We start from the raw sequence: 11,287 nt of genomic DNA, 5'->3' as shown, positions 1-11,287 counted from the left end.
AAAAAAAAACAAAAAACGATAAATAGAAATATTTTATCTCTATTTATTGCCTTTAAAAGTGGACTAGCATGGCTACCAGATCACTCTAGCAAAAAATGGAAAAGCAGTATTGGTGTGGAGCTGCTGTCTAGGCTGCACCGCTGATGGCTCTGGAGGTCCTGCCTCTTCTGATATGAACTTCCTGGTTTTAAGATGCAGAACCAGCAGAGTCATCAGCGGTGTGACCTAGACAGCGGCTTCTCATCTTTATGCCATGTTTGTTTCTGCAAATAGCAGCTTGGCTGCCAGGTGGCTAAGGGAGACGTGCCAATGGCCCTGGGGGTAGGGTTAGCATATGTCCGGATTTACCCAGACATGTCCTATTTTTGATGGGGTATGTGACAGGGGGAGGGGAAATGTGTCAAGGGGCATAGCGAGGGTATGACAGGGGCGGGGTGTGTGGTGGGGGCGGAGCATGTGTCCTTTTTGGGGAACAAAATATGGCAACCTTACTTGGGGGGGAGGGGGAGTCCATCCACAAAAGTTTGCCCAGGGCCCCATAGGTAGTTAAATTGGCCCCAGCTTAGAGATTACTCTTGGGTCTGTCCCCTTTCACTTCCCCTTTCCAGTAGTTATTTGTTAGGGGAAGGGTCATGGGACTTAATATGCTGCCTTTCCGTGGTAGAACCAAACAGGCTCATTTTCGAAAGAGAAGGACGCCCATCTTTCGACACAAATCGGAAGATGGGCGTCCTTCTCACAGGGTCGCCCAAATTGGAATAATCAAAAAACAATTTTGGGCATCCCCAACTGCTTTCCGTCGCGGGGAAGACCAAAGTTCAAGGGGGCATGTCAGAGGTGTAGTGAAGGCGGGTCTTGGGCGTGCCTAATACATGGGTGTCCTCGACCCATAAAGGAAACAAAAGGGCATCCCTGACGAGCACTTGGACAACTTTACCTGGTCCTGTTTTTCTTACGACCAAGGCACAAAAAGGTGGCCGAAATGACCAGATGACCACCGGAGAGAATCGGGGATGTCCTCCCGTTACTCCCCCAGTGGTCACTAACCCCCTCCCACCCTCAAAAAACATCTTTCAAAATATTTTGTGCCAGCCTCAGATGTCATACTCAGGTCCATCACAGCAGTATGCAGGTCCCTGGAGCAGTTCTAGTGGGTGCAGTGCACTTCAGGCAGGCGGACCCAGGCCCATCCCCCCCCCACCTGTTACACTTGTGATGGTAAATGTGAGCCCTCCAAAACCCACCACAAACCCATTGTACTCACATCGAGCTGCCCCCCTTCACCCCTTAGGGCTATGGTAGTGTTGTACAGTTGTGGGGAGTGGGTTTTGGAGGGCTCAGCACCCAAGGTAAGGGAGCTATGCACCTGGGAGCAATTTGTGAAGTCCACTGCAGTGCCCCCTAGGGTGCCCAGTTAGTGTCCTGTCATGTCAGGGGGACCAGTGCACTACAAATGCTGGCTCCTCCCAAGACCAAAGGGCTTACATTTGGTCGTTTCTGAATGGGCATCCTTGGTTTCCATTATCGCCGAAAATCAGAAACGGCCAAGTCTAGGGACAACCATCTCTAAGGATGACCAAAATTTCAAGATTTGGGCATCCCTGACCGTATTATCGAAATGAAAGATGGACGTCCATCTTGTTTCGCTAATACGGGTTAACCCGCCCCTCCATCGGGACGTTTTGTAAGGACGTCCTCAACAAAACTTGGGCGTCCCTTTTGATTGTGCCTCTCCACGTGATTTACACATTATATTCATGTACTTTCTCTGTCCTTAGTGGGCTCACAATCTTAAATTTTGTTTCTGGGGCAATGGAGGAGTAAGTGACTTTTCCAGGATCACAGGGAACCACACCAGGAATCATACCCAGTTCCCCAGGTTCAGTCCACTTCATTTTTAACTAACATTCTCTTCTCTGGTAAATTCTGGGGTGCAATGAGGTTACGCTCAGAGATTAGGAAGCTACTGTCTCTTTTGAGATCAGTCATCCACGTTTTAGCAGGCATCAGTCTCGGAACCTTGATTCCAGGTACAGAAGAGCTCATTCCTACGAAAGCTGAAGGCGCACTGGGACCTGCCTCCTGCAGGGAAGACAGTGGGTCTCAGGGTTACACAAGTGGTGCCTGTCCTGAAGAGCTTACTCCCTTTTTCGTGGTGTAATTTGCTATGATCCACTGTAGAAATTGTCGACCACCAGGGATGTTTTATGGTAGACCTGTAAGGGCCTCTGGGGGGCAGATCTTGGGTGGAGGGACACTGCTTGTGTTGAGGAGGTTCAGAAGGGGTCACTGTTAATGCTGGGGGGGGGGGGGGGGGGTTGGGAGAGGAGGTCTATCAGGTGGGCTGATCTTGGGTGGAGGACTTGTGTTGGGGGCAGGAGGGGTAATCACTTATGATGGGAAGGTTGGGTATAACCACCCAATATTCAGCTCACTAACTGACTAGATAACCGGGTAGTGGGATGAATGTTGCACCTAACCTCATGGGCAAGGATGGATGTTCAGTGCTGGCAGTACATATCAAGGTATAATTCTGCCCACCACAGTCAGCGTGTAAAAACCTACTCACCGCTGAAGGATAAATATCGCCCGGAAATAATGTCTGTAATCATTTAAGAACTATCTCAGGCAAACTTCCAGGGCCTGGAGAGGAAGATGATTATGAAAACTAGACGGAGCGGGGCACACAGATGACACAGGAGTGGAATTGCACTGCCAGGGATAAAAGAAGGCAGCCGGGTGACAGTCTGAGGGGCAGGTGCCCTAGAGATATTTGGGAGCCTCAGAACTAAAAATTCTCAAGCCACACCTGAGGAGTGCCTAGAAGCACTTGAACGTATATTTGCTACTATAAAAACGTGGTCCTGGTCTATGCTTTCTTTTCAGAAACACTTGCAACTGCCCCACCCCCTCCAAATCACCACAACCTCCAAAACTATCCCTTACCACTGCTCCACCACCCTGTAAACTGTTCCAGCCCCCCCAAAACTACCCCTGCAACTGCCCCAACATCCTGCAAGCTGCACAGTGCCAAAACAACTGCCCCACTTCCTACAAATTACAACTCCTAAAACTACCCCTCACAACTGCTCCACCAGCCTGCAAACTGTTCCAGCCCCCCAAAACTACCCCTACAACTGCCCCATCTACAAAATAATCCCTGTAGCTACCCCACCACCCACAAACTGCTTGGACAACCCTGAACCACCCCTGCAACTGCCCTACTACTCCAAAAACTGCCCCCTCCCCTCCACCACAAACTACCCCTCCGCAACTACCTGGCACCCTGCTAACTGCCCCACCCACAAAAATTACCCTCCCTAATTGCCTTAAAAGGCACACACAGGTATTGGGAAGAATGCTACGAGCTATTTCCCCTTTTGTATAAATCAGTTCTTTTCTATTATTGTTATCTATTGCTGTTTCTCAGCTGACCCGAAGAAGGGGGTTTAGCTCTTGAAAGCCAAGTCAAAAAATGTATTGAATTACTGCAGTGAAAAAGGATCACTTCATTATTCTTTCCAACCTAACGGATGCTAGAAAGAAATTTACACAGAAGGGCTGGACAATTTCTTGACTGTCCAGAGGCAAAATATCCTTCCACAAATTTACTGAAATGGGATCAAATATGGAGTAAGGAAAAATTGGTGAAAAGACATCAAATTTGAAAATAGGCCAGACTGAACAGAGGGTTCCAGAGAAATGGCCCAATGCTTTTCTGGGAAAAAGGGCCATGGTGTGTGGGAAATACGCCCCCCCCCCCCCCCCCCACACACACACTTTTGAAGGATCCTTTTTACTGCAACTTGGTAAAAGGACCTCGTAGTAAACCTTAGAGAAGTTTTGCCTACCCCCACCCTAAGGAGGCTAGGGCTTTTTAGCTTGGAGAAGAGACGACTGAGGGGAGACATGATAGAGGTATATAAAATAATGAGTGGAGTGGAACAGGTGGATGTGAAGCGTCTGTTCACGCTTTCCAAAAATACTAGGACTAGGGGGCATGCGATGAAACTACAGTGTAGTAAATTTAAAACAAATTGGAGAAAAAGTTTCTTCTCCCAACGCGTAATTAAACTCTGGAATTCGTTGCCGGAGAACGTGGTGAAGGCGGTTAGCTTGGCAGAGTTTAAAAAGGGGTTAGACGGTTTCCTAAAGGACAAGTCCATAAACCACTACTAAATGGACTTGGGAAAAATCCACAATTCCAGGAATAACATGTATAGAATGTTTGTAAGTTTGGGAAGCTTGCCAGGTGCCCTTGGCCTGGATTGGCCGCTGTCGTGGACAGGATGCTGGGCTCGATGGACCCTTGTGTCATGTCTGTGGCCGTGACCACCCTGACTTACCTTGTTCCTGGGGGTCAGCTTCCTAGCTGGCTCCTGTTTCTTCTGTCTGTCCTTTCTGAGCTAGCTCTGGCTCCCTGTGCTGGCTGCATCCAGCAGCATGACACTAATTGCTTCACTATACTGCACCTGTGGGTGTTGCCTGGGTTAGCTCTCTCTCACTGTGTGTGCTGGCTGCTTCCAGCATGACTCTAATTGCTTCACTACACTACACCTGGGTGTGGGAAGCCTCTCTGTTTCACTGTGCTTTCTGCCTGCTCCTTGGTTTGTGCTTGAACAGCCTCCGTAGTTACTTAGAGATTGCTGCAGCTGTGTCTCTGGTGTTCAAGGGCTTTATTAAGCACTTAGAGCCTTTGCATCGTATAAGGTCCCTGGTATGCTAGAGTGCTCTGTTACATTGTCCAGTTCTGTGTGATTGCCTAGTGTTTGACTAGTTAGCTTGGGCACAGCCTTGCTTGGTAGCCTGTGTACAGCTTTACTAGTTCTTCTGTGTTTGCTCTGTGTGAGTTCCTAGTGTTTGCCTAGTTAGCTTGGGCACTGCTCTGCTTGTTAGCTTGTGTACAGCTTCTAGGTCTCCTGAGTTTAGCCTCTGGTTTTCCTCGGTGGGGTTTCCTTGGTTTCTGGAGCTTCAGCCCTAGTCTTGTCCTTTGCCAGTTCTCCTTGTTACTGGAGCTCCAGCCCTAGTCTTGCTATTGGTTCTGACCCTTGCCTGTACCTATCTACTGCTCTGTTAGCCGCCTGCCCAGAGACTCCTGCTTTGAACCTGACCACGCCTGTCTCTGCCTATTGCCTATACTCAGATCTTCTCTGCCAGCCACCTGTCTTGGACTATTGCCAGAACCCGGACATTCCCTGCCTGCCTGTCTCACGTTAGCCTAGGTACCTGGGAGCACTGCTGGATCCTGACTCCGGTTGTTCCTGTTGCTGGTTCCAGTTCTGGTTTTCCTGTAAGCCCTACCGGCTGCTCGAACCTGAGGGCTCAACCCTCGGGGAAAGGCAGCTAAGCGTAGGTGAAGCCTACTCCAGTGTGTTCCGGTCCGGTGCCTTCCAGTCCCGAGTGTTCCAGTGCAGGACTCCAGTCCGGGGTTCCAGTCCAGCCTTGTCTCTTCTCTGCTCCGAAGGTGATCTTGCCTGCCACTGCCGCTCCTCGGCCGTGGTCCAAGGACTCACGTACCCAGGGTTCCCGGGGAAGAAGCCTGACAGAATGCCAAGGTCCTTGAGAACACGACACCTTGGTCTTTTGCCAGTGTGGCATTACTTATGTACTTATGTATCTGTAGCCTTTTTACATAATATTCTTTCATAGCCTACTTTGTTACGTTGTTTACATGTATTAGAAATAATGATCCAACTTACAAATCAACTACAAAAAACGATCCCTTAATGTCTGTGTATTTGCTTTAGAAACAATGATACACCAGCACCGGTGGTTGGGAGGCGGAGTTAGTGGTTGGAAGGCGGAGCTAGTGGTTGGAAGGCGGGGCTATTGCTGGGCAGACTTCTACGGTCTGTGCCCTGAAAATGGTAGATACAAATCAAGGTCAGGTCTACACATAAAGCAGCACATATGAGTTCATCTTGTCGGGCAGACTGGATGGACCGTACAGGTCTTTCTCTGCCCTCACCTATTTTGTATATGTTACTATGAAAGAAGCAGCTCCAGCTTCTGTAGCATAGAAACTTTGATAGTGAAACATCATCAGGCTTTCCTGTTTGAAAATACGTGAGAAGGATGTTCTTGTGCTGAAAAACGTCCGAAATGAACAGCCATTTTCAAAAATGAAACATTCAAAATATGAACACTAAAAAAGCAGGCGAAAAAGAAAAAAATGTCTGTCTGGCATCGTTTGTACATATATAGCCACACAGAGGGGCAGCCTAGTGGTCAGTGCAGCAGACTTTAAACAACAAGACCCAGGTAAATACCCCTCCTTAATTTCTTTATATGTGATTATGAGCCCTCCAGGAACAGATAAAAAGTTCCTGTATCTAAAGACAGCGGCGTACCAAGGGCGGGGCGGTGGGGGCGGTCCGTCCCGGGTGCATGCTGCTGGAGGGGTGCAGAGAGAGCAGCCGCTCGCCTGTCGGCTCCGCTGGTTCCCTGCTCCCTCTGCCCCGGAGCAGGTTACTTCCTGTTCTGGGGCAGAGGGAGCAGGGAGCCAGCGGAGCTGAGAGCTGCGCGGTTGCTCCCAGAAGCCAAGAATACAGCCGGGGGGGGGGGGGGCGGGTTGATGCGCTGGAGGGGGGGGTGTCATTTCGGCGCGCGGAGCATTTTTCTCTTTGTATCTAATCTTTTTCCAGTTGCTAAAGTACCTTAATCGTTTATGGCTCCTATTCACATTCTCTTCCTAGCTCTGTCCCTTCCTAATCTTTTCCCTCACCCCCTACCTCTCTCCGCTACAGGAACTCACTTCCCATCCATTGACTTCATCACCTCACCTTCTCTCCTACCCTCTTCCTCGGCTTTTAATCTCCGTCTCTTTCTTCCCTCCATTTTGCCTTCACCATTCCACCTAAATACCTCTCGCCTTCGACGCCTTCGTGGCCACACCTCTCCTACTCTCCTCCGCTCTCTTTTACTCCTTCTCTTACTCTCAGCTGGTGACATCAATCCCAATCCTGGCCCTCCTCACCAACTATTATCCAAACTCTACAGATCTCACCGTGACCTCTCTAACCTCATCTCTATTCCTCTACTCCCCTCCTCTTCTCTGCCCTTCTCTTGCGCCCTATGGAATGCCCGCTCTATCTGTAACAAACTCCCCTATATCCAGGACCTCTTTATCTCGCGTCACCTCCATCTGCTCGCCATAACAGAAACCTGGCTCTGCCCTGATGACTCTGCTTCAGTCGCAGCCCTGTGCCATGGCGGTTATCTATTTTCACATACTCCTCGCCCTGCTGGCCGTGGGGGCGGTGTTGGAGTACTTCTCTCTCCCTCCTCCAGATTTCAACCCCTTCTTCCACCTCAATCTCACTGTTTTTCCTCCTTTGAAGTCCACTCTATCCGCCTTTTCTCTCCTCTGCCTCTTCGAATAGCGGTCATTTTTCGTCCCCCTGATAAGTCCCTTTCATCCTTTCTCAGTGACTTTGACGCCTGGCTTGCCTTCTTCCATGATCCTTCCTCCCCCTCTCTCATCCTTGGTGACTTTAATATTCCTGCTAATGATCCTTCCAACTCTTATATTTCCAAGTTACTCGCTTTAACGTCGTCCTTTAATCTCCAACTATGCTCCACCTCCCCCACTCATCAAAATGGTCACTGTCTTGATCTCATCTTCTCCTCCAACTGTTCACCTTCTAGTTTCCTTGCCTCTGACCATCCCTCCTCTGATCACCATCTTATAACTTTCACACTTAAATCTCCTCCCTCCCAGTCCCGTCCTATCCTATCTAATTTATCTAGGAATCTTCACGATATTGACCCTTCATCTCTATCCTCCCATGTTTCAAACCTCCTCTCTACTGTGGCACCATCCACGTCTGTCAACGAGGCTGTTTCTTCTTACAACAATACTCTATCCTCTGCCTTAGACACTCTTGCACCTTTGATGACCCGCCCTGTAAGGCGTAAAAAACCCCAACCTTGGCTGACTTCTAATATCCGCTACCTACGTTCCTGTACCCGCTCCGCCGAACGCCTCTGGCGGAAATCTCGGGCCCTTGCTGATTTCTTACACTTTAAGTTCATGCTGACCTCCTTCCAATCTGCTCTTTTACGTGCCAAACAGGATTATTATATCCAACTGACCAACTCTCTTGGCTCTAATCCTTGACTTCTCTTCACCACATTGAACTCTCTCCTCAAGGTGCCCCCTCCCCCAACTCCCCCTTCATTATCTCCTCAGACCCTTGCTGAATTCTTTCACAACAAGGTTCAAAAGATAAACCTTGCTTTCTCTACCTCACCAGCTCTCCCTCCACTAGTCCGTTCCCCTCTCTCTCCTTCCCGTCATTCCCTTTCCTCCTTTCCTGAAGTTACTATTGAGGAAACTACACTTCTCCTTTCTTCCTCAAAATGTACCACCTGTTCCTCTGATCCCATTCCCACCCACCTTCTTAATGCCATCTCTCCTACTCTTATTCCTTTTATCTGTCACATTCTCAACCTCTCACTTTCCACTGCGACTGTCCCTGCTGCCTTTAAACATGCTGTGGTCACACCTCTCCTTAAGAAGCCTTCACTTGACCCTACTTGTCCCTCTAATTACCGACCCATCTCCCTCCTTCCTTTTCTCTCCAAATTACTTGAGCGTGCTGTTCACCGCCGCTGCCTTGATTTTCTCTCCTCACATGCTATTCTTGACCCATTACAATCTGGTTTTCGCCCTCTCCACTCAACCGAAACTGCGCTTACTAAAGTCTCCAATGACCTATTACTGGCTAAATCCAGAGGTCAATATTCCATCCTCATTCTTCTTGATCTTTCCGCTGCTTTTGACACTGTCGATCACAGCATACTTCTCGATACCCTGTCCTCACTTGGATTCCAGGGCTCTGTCCTTTCCTGGTTCTCTTCCTATCTCTCCCTCCGCACCTTTAGTGTTCACTCTGGTGGATCCTCTTCTACTTCTATCCCTCTGCCTGTCGGCGTACCTCAGGGTTCTGTTCTTGGTCCCCTCCTCTTTTCTATCTACACTTCTTCCCTTGGTTCATTAATCTCATCCCATGGCTTTTCCTACCATCTCTATGCTGATGACTCCCAAATCTACCTTTCTACCCCTGATATCTCACCTTGCATCCAAACCAAAGTTTCAGCGTGCTTGTCTGACATTGCTGCCTGGATGTCTCAACGCCACCTGAAATTAAATATGACCAAAACCGAGCTTCTCATTTTCCCCCCCAAACCCACCTCCCCGCTCCCCCCGTTTTCTATTTCTGTTGATGGCTCTCTCATTCTCCCTGTCTCCTCAGCTCGAAACCTTGGGGTCATCTTTGACTCTTCTCTCTCCTTCTCTGCTCATATCCAGCAGACTGCCAAGACCTGTTGTTTCTTTCTTTACAACATCCGTAAAATCCGCCCCTTTCTTTCCGAGCACTCTACCAAACCCTCATCCACACCCTTGTCACCTCTCGTTTAGTCTACTGCAATCTGCTTCTTGCTGGCCTCCCACTTAGTCACCTCTCCCCTCTCCAGTCGGTTCAAAACTCTGCTGCCCGTCTCATCTTCCGCCAGGATCGCTTTACTCATACTACCCCTCTCCTCAAGACCCTTCACTGGCTCCCTATCCGTTTTCGCATCCTGTTCAAACTTCTTCTACTAACCTATAAATGTATTCACTCTGCTGCTCCCCAGTATCTCTCCACACTCGTCCTTCCCTACACCCCTTCCCGTGCACTCCGCTCCATGGATAAATCCTTCTTATCTGTTCCCTTCTCCACTACTGCCAACTCCAGACTTCGCGCCTTCTGTCTCGCTGCACCCTATGCCTGGAATAAACTTCCTGAGCCCCTACGTCTTGCCCCATTCTTGGCCACCTTTAAATCTAGACTGAAAGCCCACCTCTTTAACATTGCTTTTGACTCGTAACCACTCGCCTCCACCTACCCTCCTCTCTTCCTTCCCGTTCACATTAATTGATTTGATTTGCTTACTTTATTTATTTTTTGTCTATTAGATTGTAAGCTCTTTGAGCAGGGACTGTCTTTCTTCTATGTTTGTGCAGCGCTGCGTATGCCTTGTAGCGCTATAGAAATGCTAAATAGTAGTAGTAGTAGTAGTAGTCACCAGGAGGGGGGGTCATGCTGCACCCAGGGGGGGGGTGCGCATTGGCGATCTGCCCCGGGTGGCAGCCGACCTAGGATCGTCACTGCCTAAAGATACACCATTACAGTAGCCATCATGCTGGCAGGTGTCATATTAATTCAGGTACAATAGGTATTTGTATGTTCTAGGAGGGCTCACATATTTATTTATTTATTTATTTATTGCATTTGTATCCCACATTTTCCCACCTCTTTGCAGGCTCAATGTGGCTTACAATACATCATGGATAGTGGAAGTAAGAAGAGAATAGATATTTGGTATTACAGAAGGATTTGGGGTTGCATGGTAATGGAATACATGATAGTAATATAACAGAAGACATTATTGAACATTTCTGGATATATGTGGGGAGCTTCATATGTGTTGATCTCTCTGGTATATCTTGCCAAAGAGATGGGTCTTCAGTTGTTTTCGGAAGTTGATCAGTTCATAGATCGCTTTTAGGTTGCATGGCAACGCGTTCCAGAATTGCGTGCTCATATAGGAAAAGGTTGTTGCATGCATTTGTATTTTAGACCTTTGCAATTGGGGAAATGAAGATTAAGGAATGTGCGAGATGATTTTTTAGCATTCCTGGGTGGTAGGTCTATCAGGTCTGACATGTACAGAAATGCAAAAGTGAGAGTTATACCTGGGTCCCGTTGGTCGAAGCCCACAGCATTGGACACTAGTGCCAAGCCTCTTAAGACTTGTTAACTGTAAAGTCTCAATATCTTGAAGTATAACCTTGGCACACCAGCTTACCTGAAGTCTCTTTATTTTCTGAAGTTTCCTTTATTGAATAAATATAGATAATTTACCCACAGTCAGATGTTCACAAGTGTTGCCTTGCGATAGGAATCCATGATGGTTTGGTTCAAGCCTCAAATGCACACAAAAGGTTGTACAGGTTGTAACCCTCCCCCCTCCCCCCCACACACCTTTAAAGTGAGATAGCTACAATGGAGTATATCACACTTTATTACTTATTTAATGTATTTATTTATTAGAATTTATTTACCACTTTTCTGAAGGAATTCACTTTAAACCTAACTATATAACTGTGCAAGGCAGAAACAAATGACACAACGGTTAAGATTAAATAGTAAATCAATACATGACTATGAGTAATATGTTACACTGTTCCTATCATTAATGCTACAAATACACACAAGTATTCTGATAAGGTGATACGGTA

The sequence above is a fragment of the Microcaecilia unicolor genome, chromosome 2 (assembly GCF_901765095.1).
Source record: "Microcaecilia unicolor chromosome 2, aMicUni1.1, whole genome shotgun sequence".
NCBI classification, from domain to species: Eukaryota; Metazoa; Chordata; class Amphibia; order Gymnophiona; family Siphonopidae; genus Microcaecilia; species Microcaecilia unicolor.
This window is presented reverse-complemented; position numbering follows the sequence as displayed.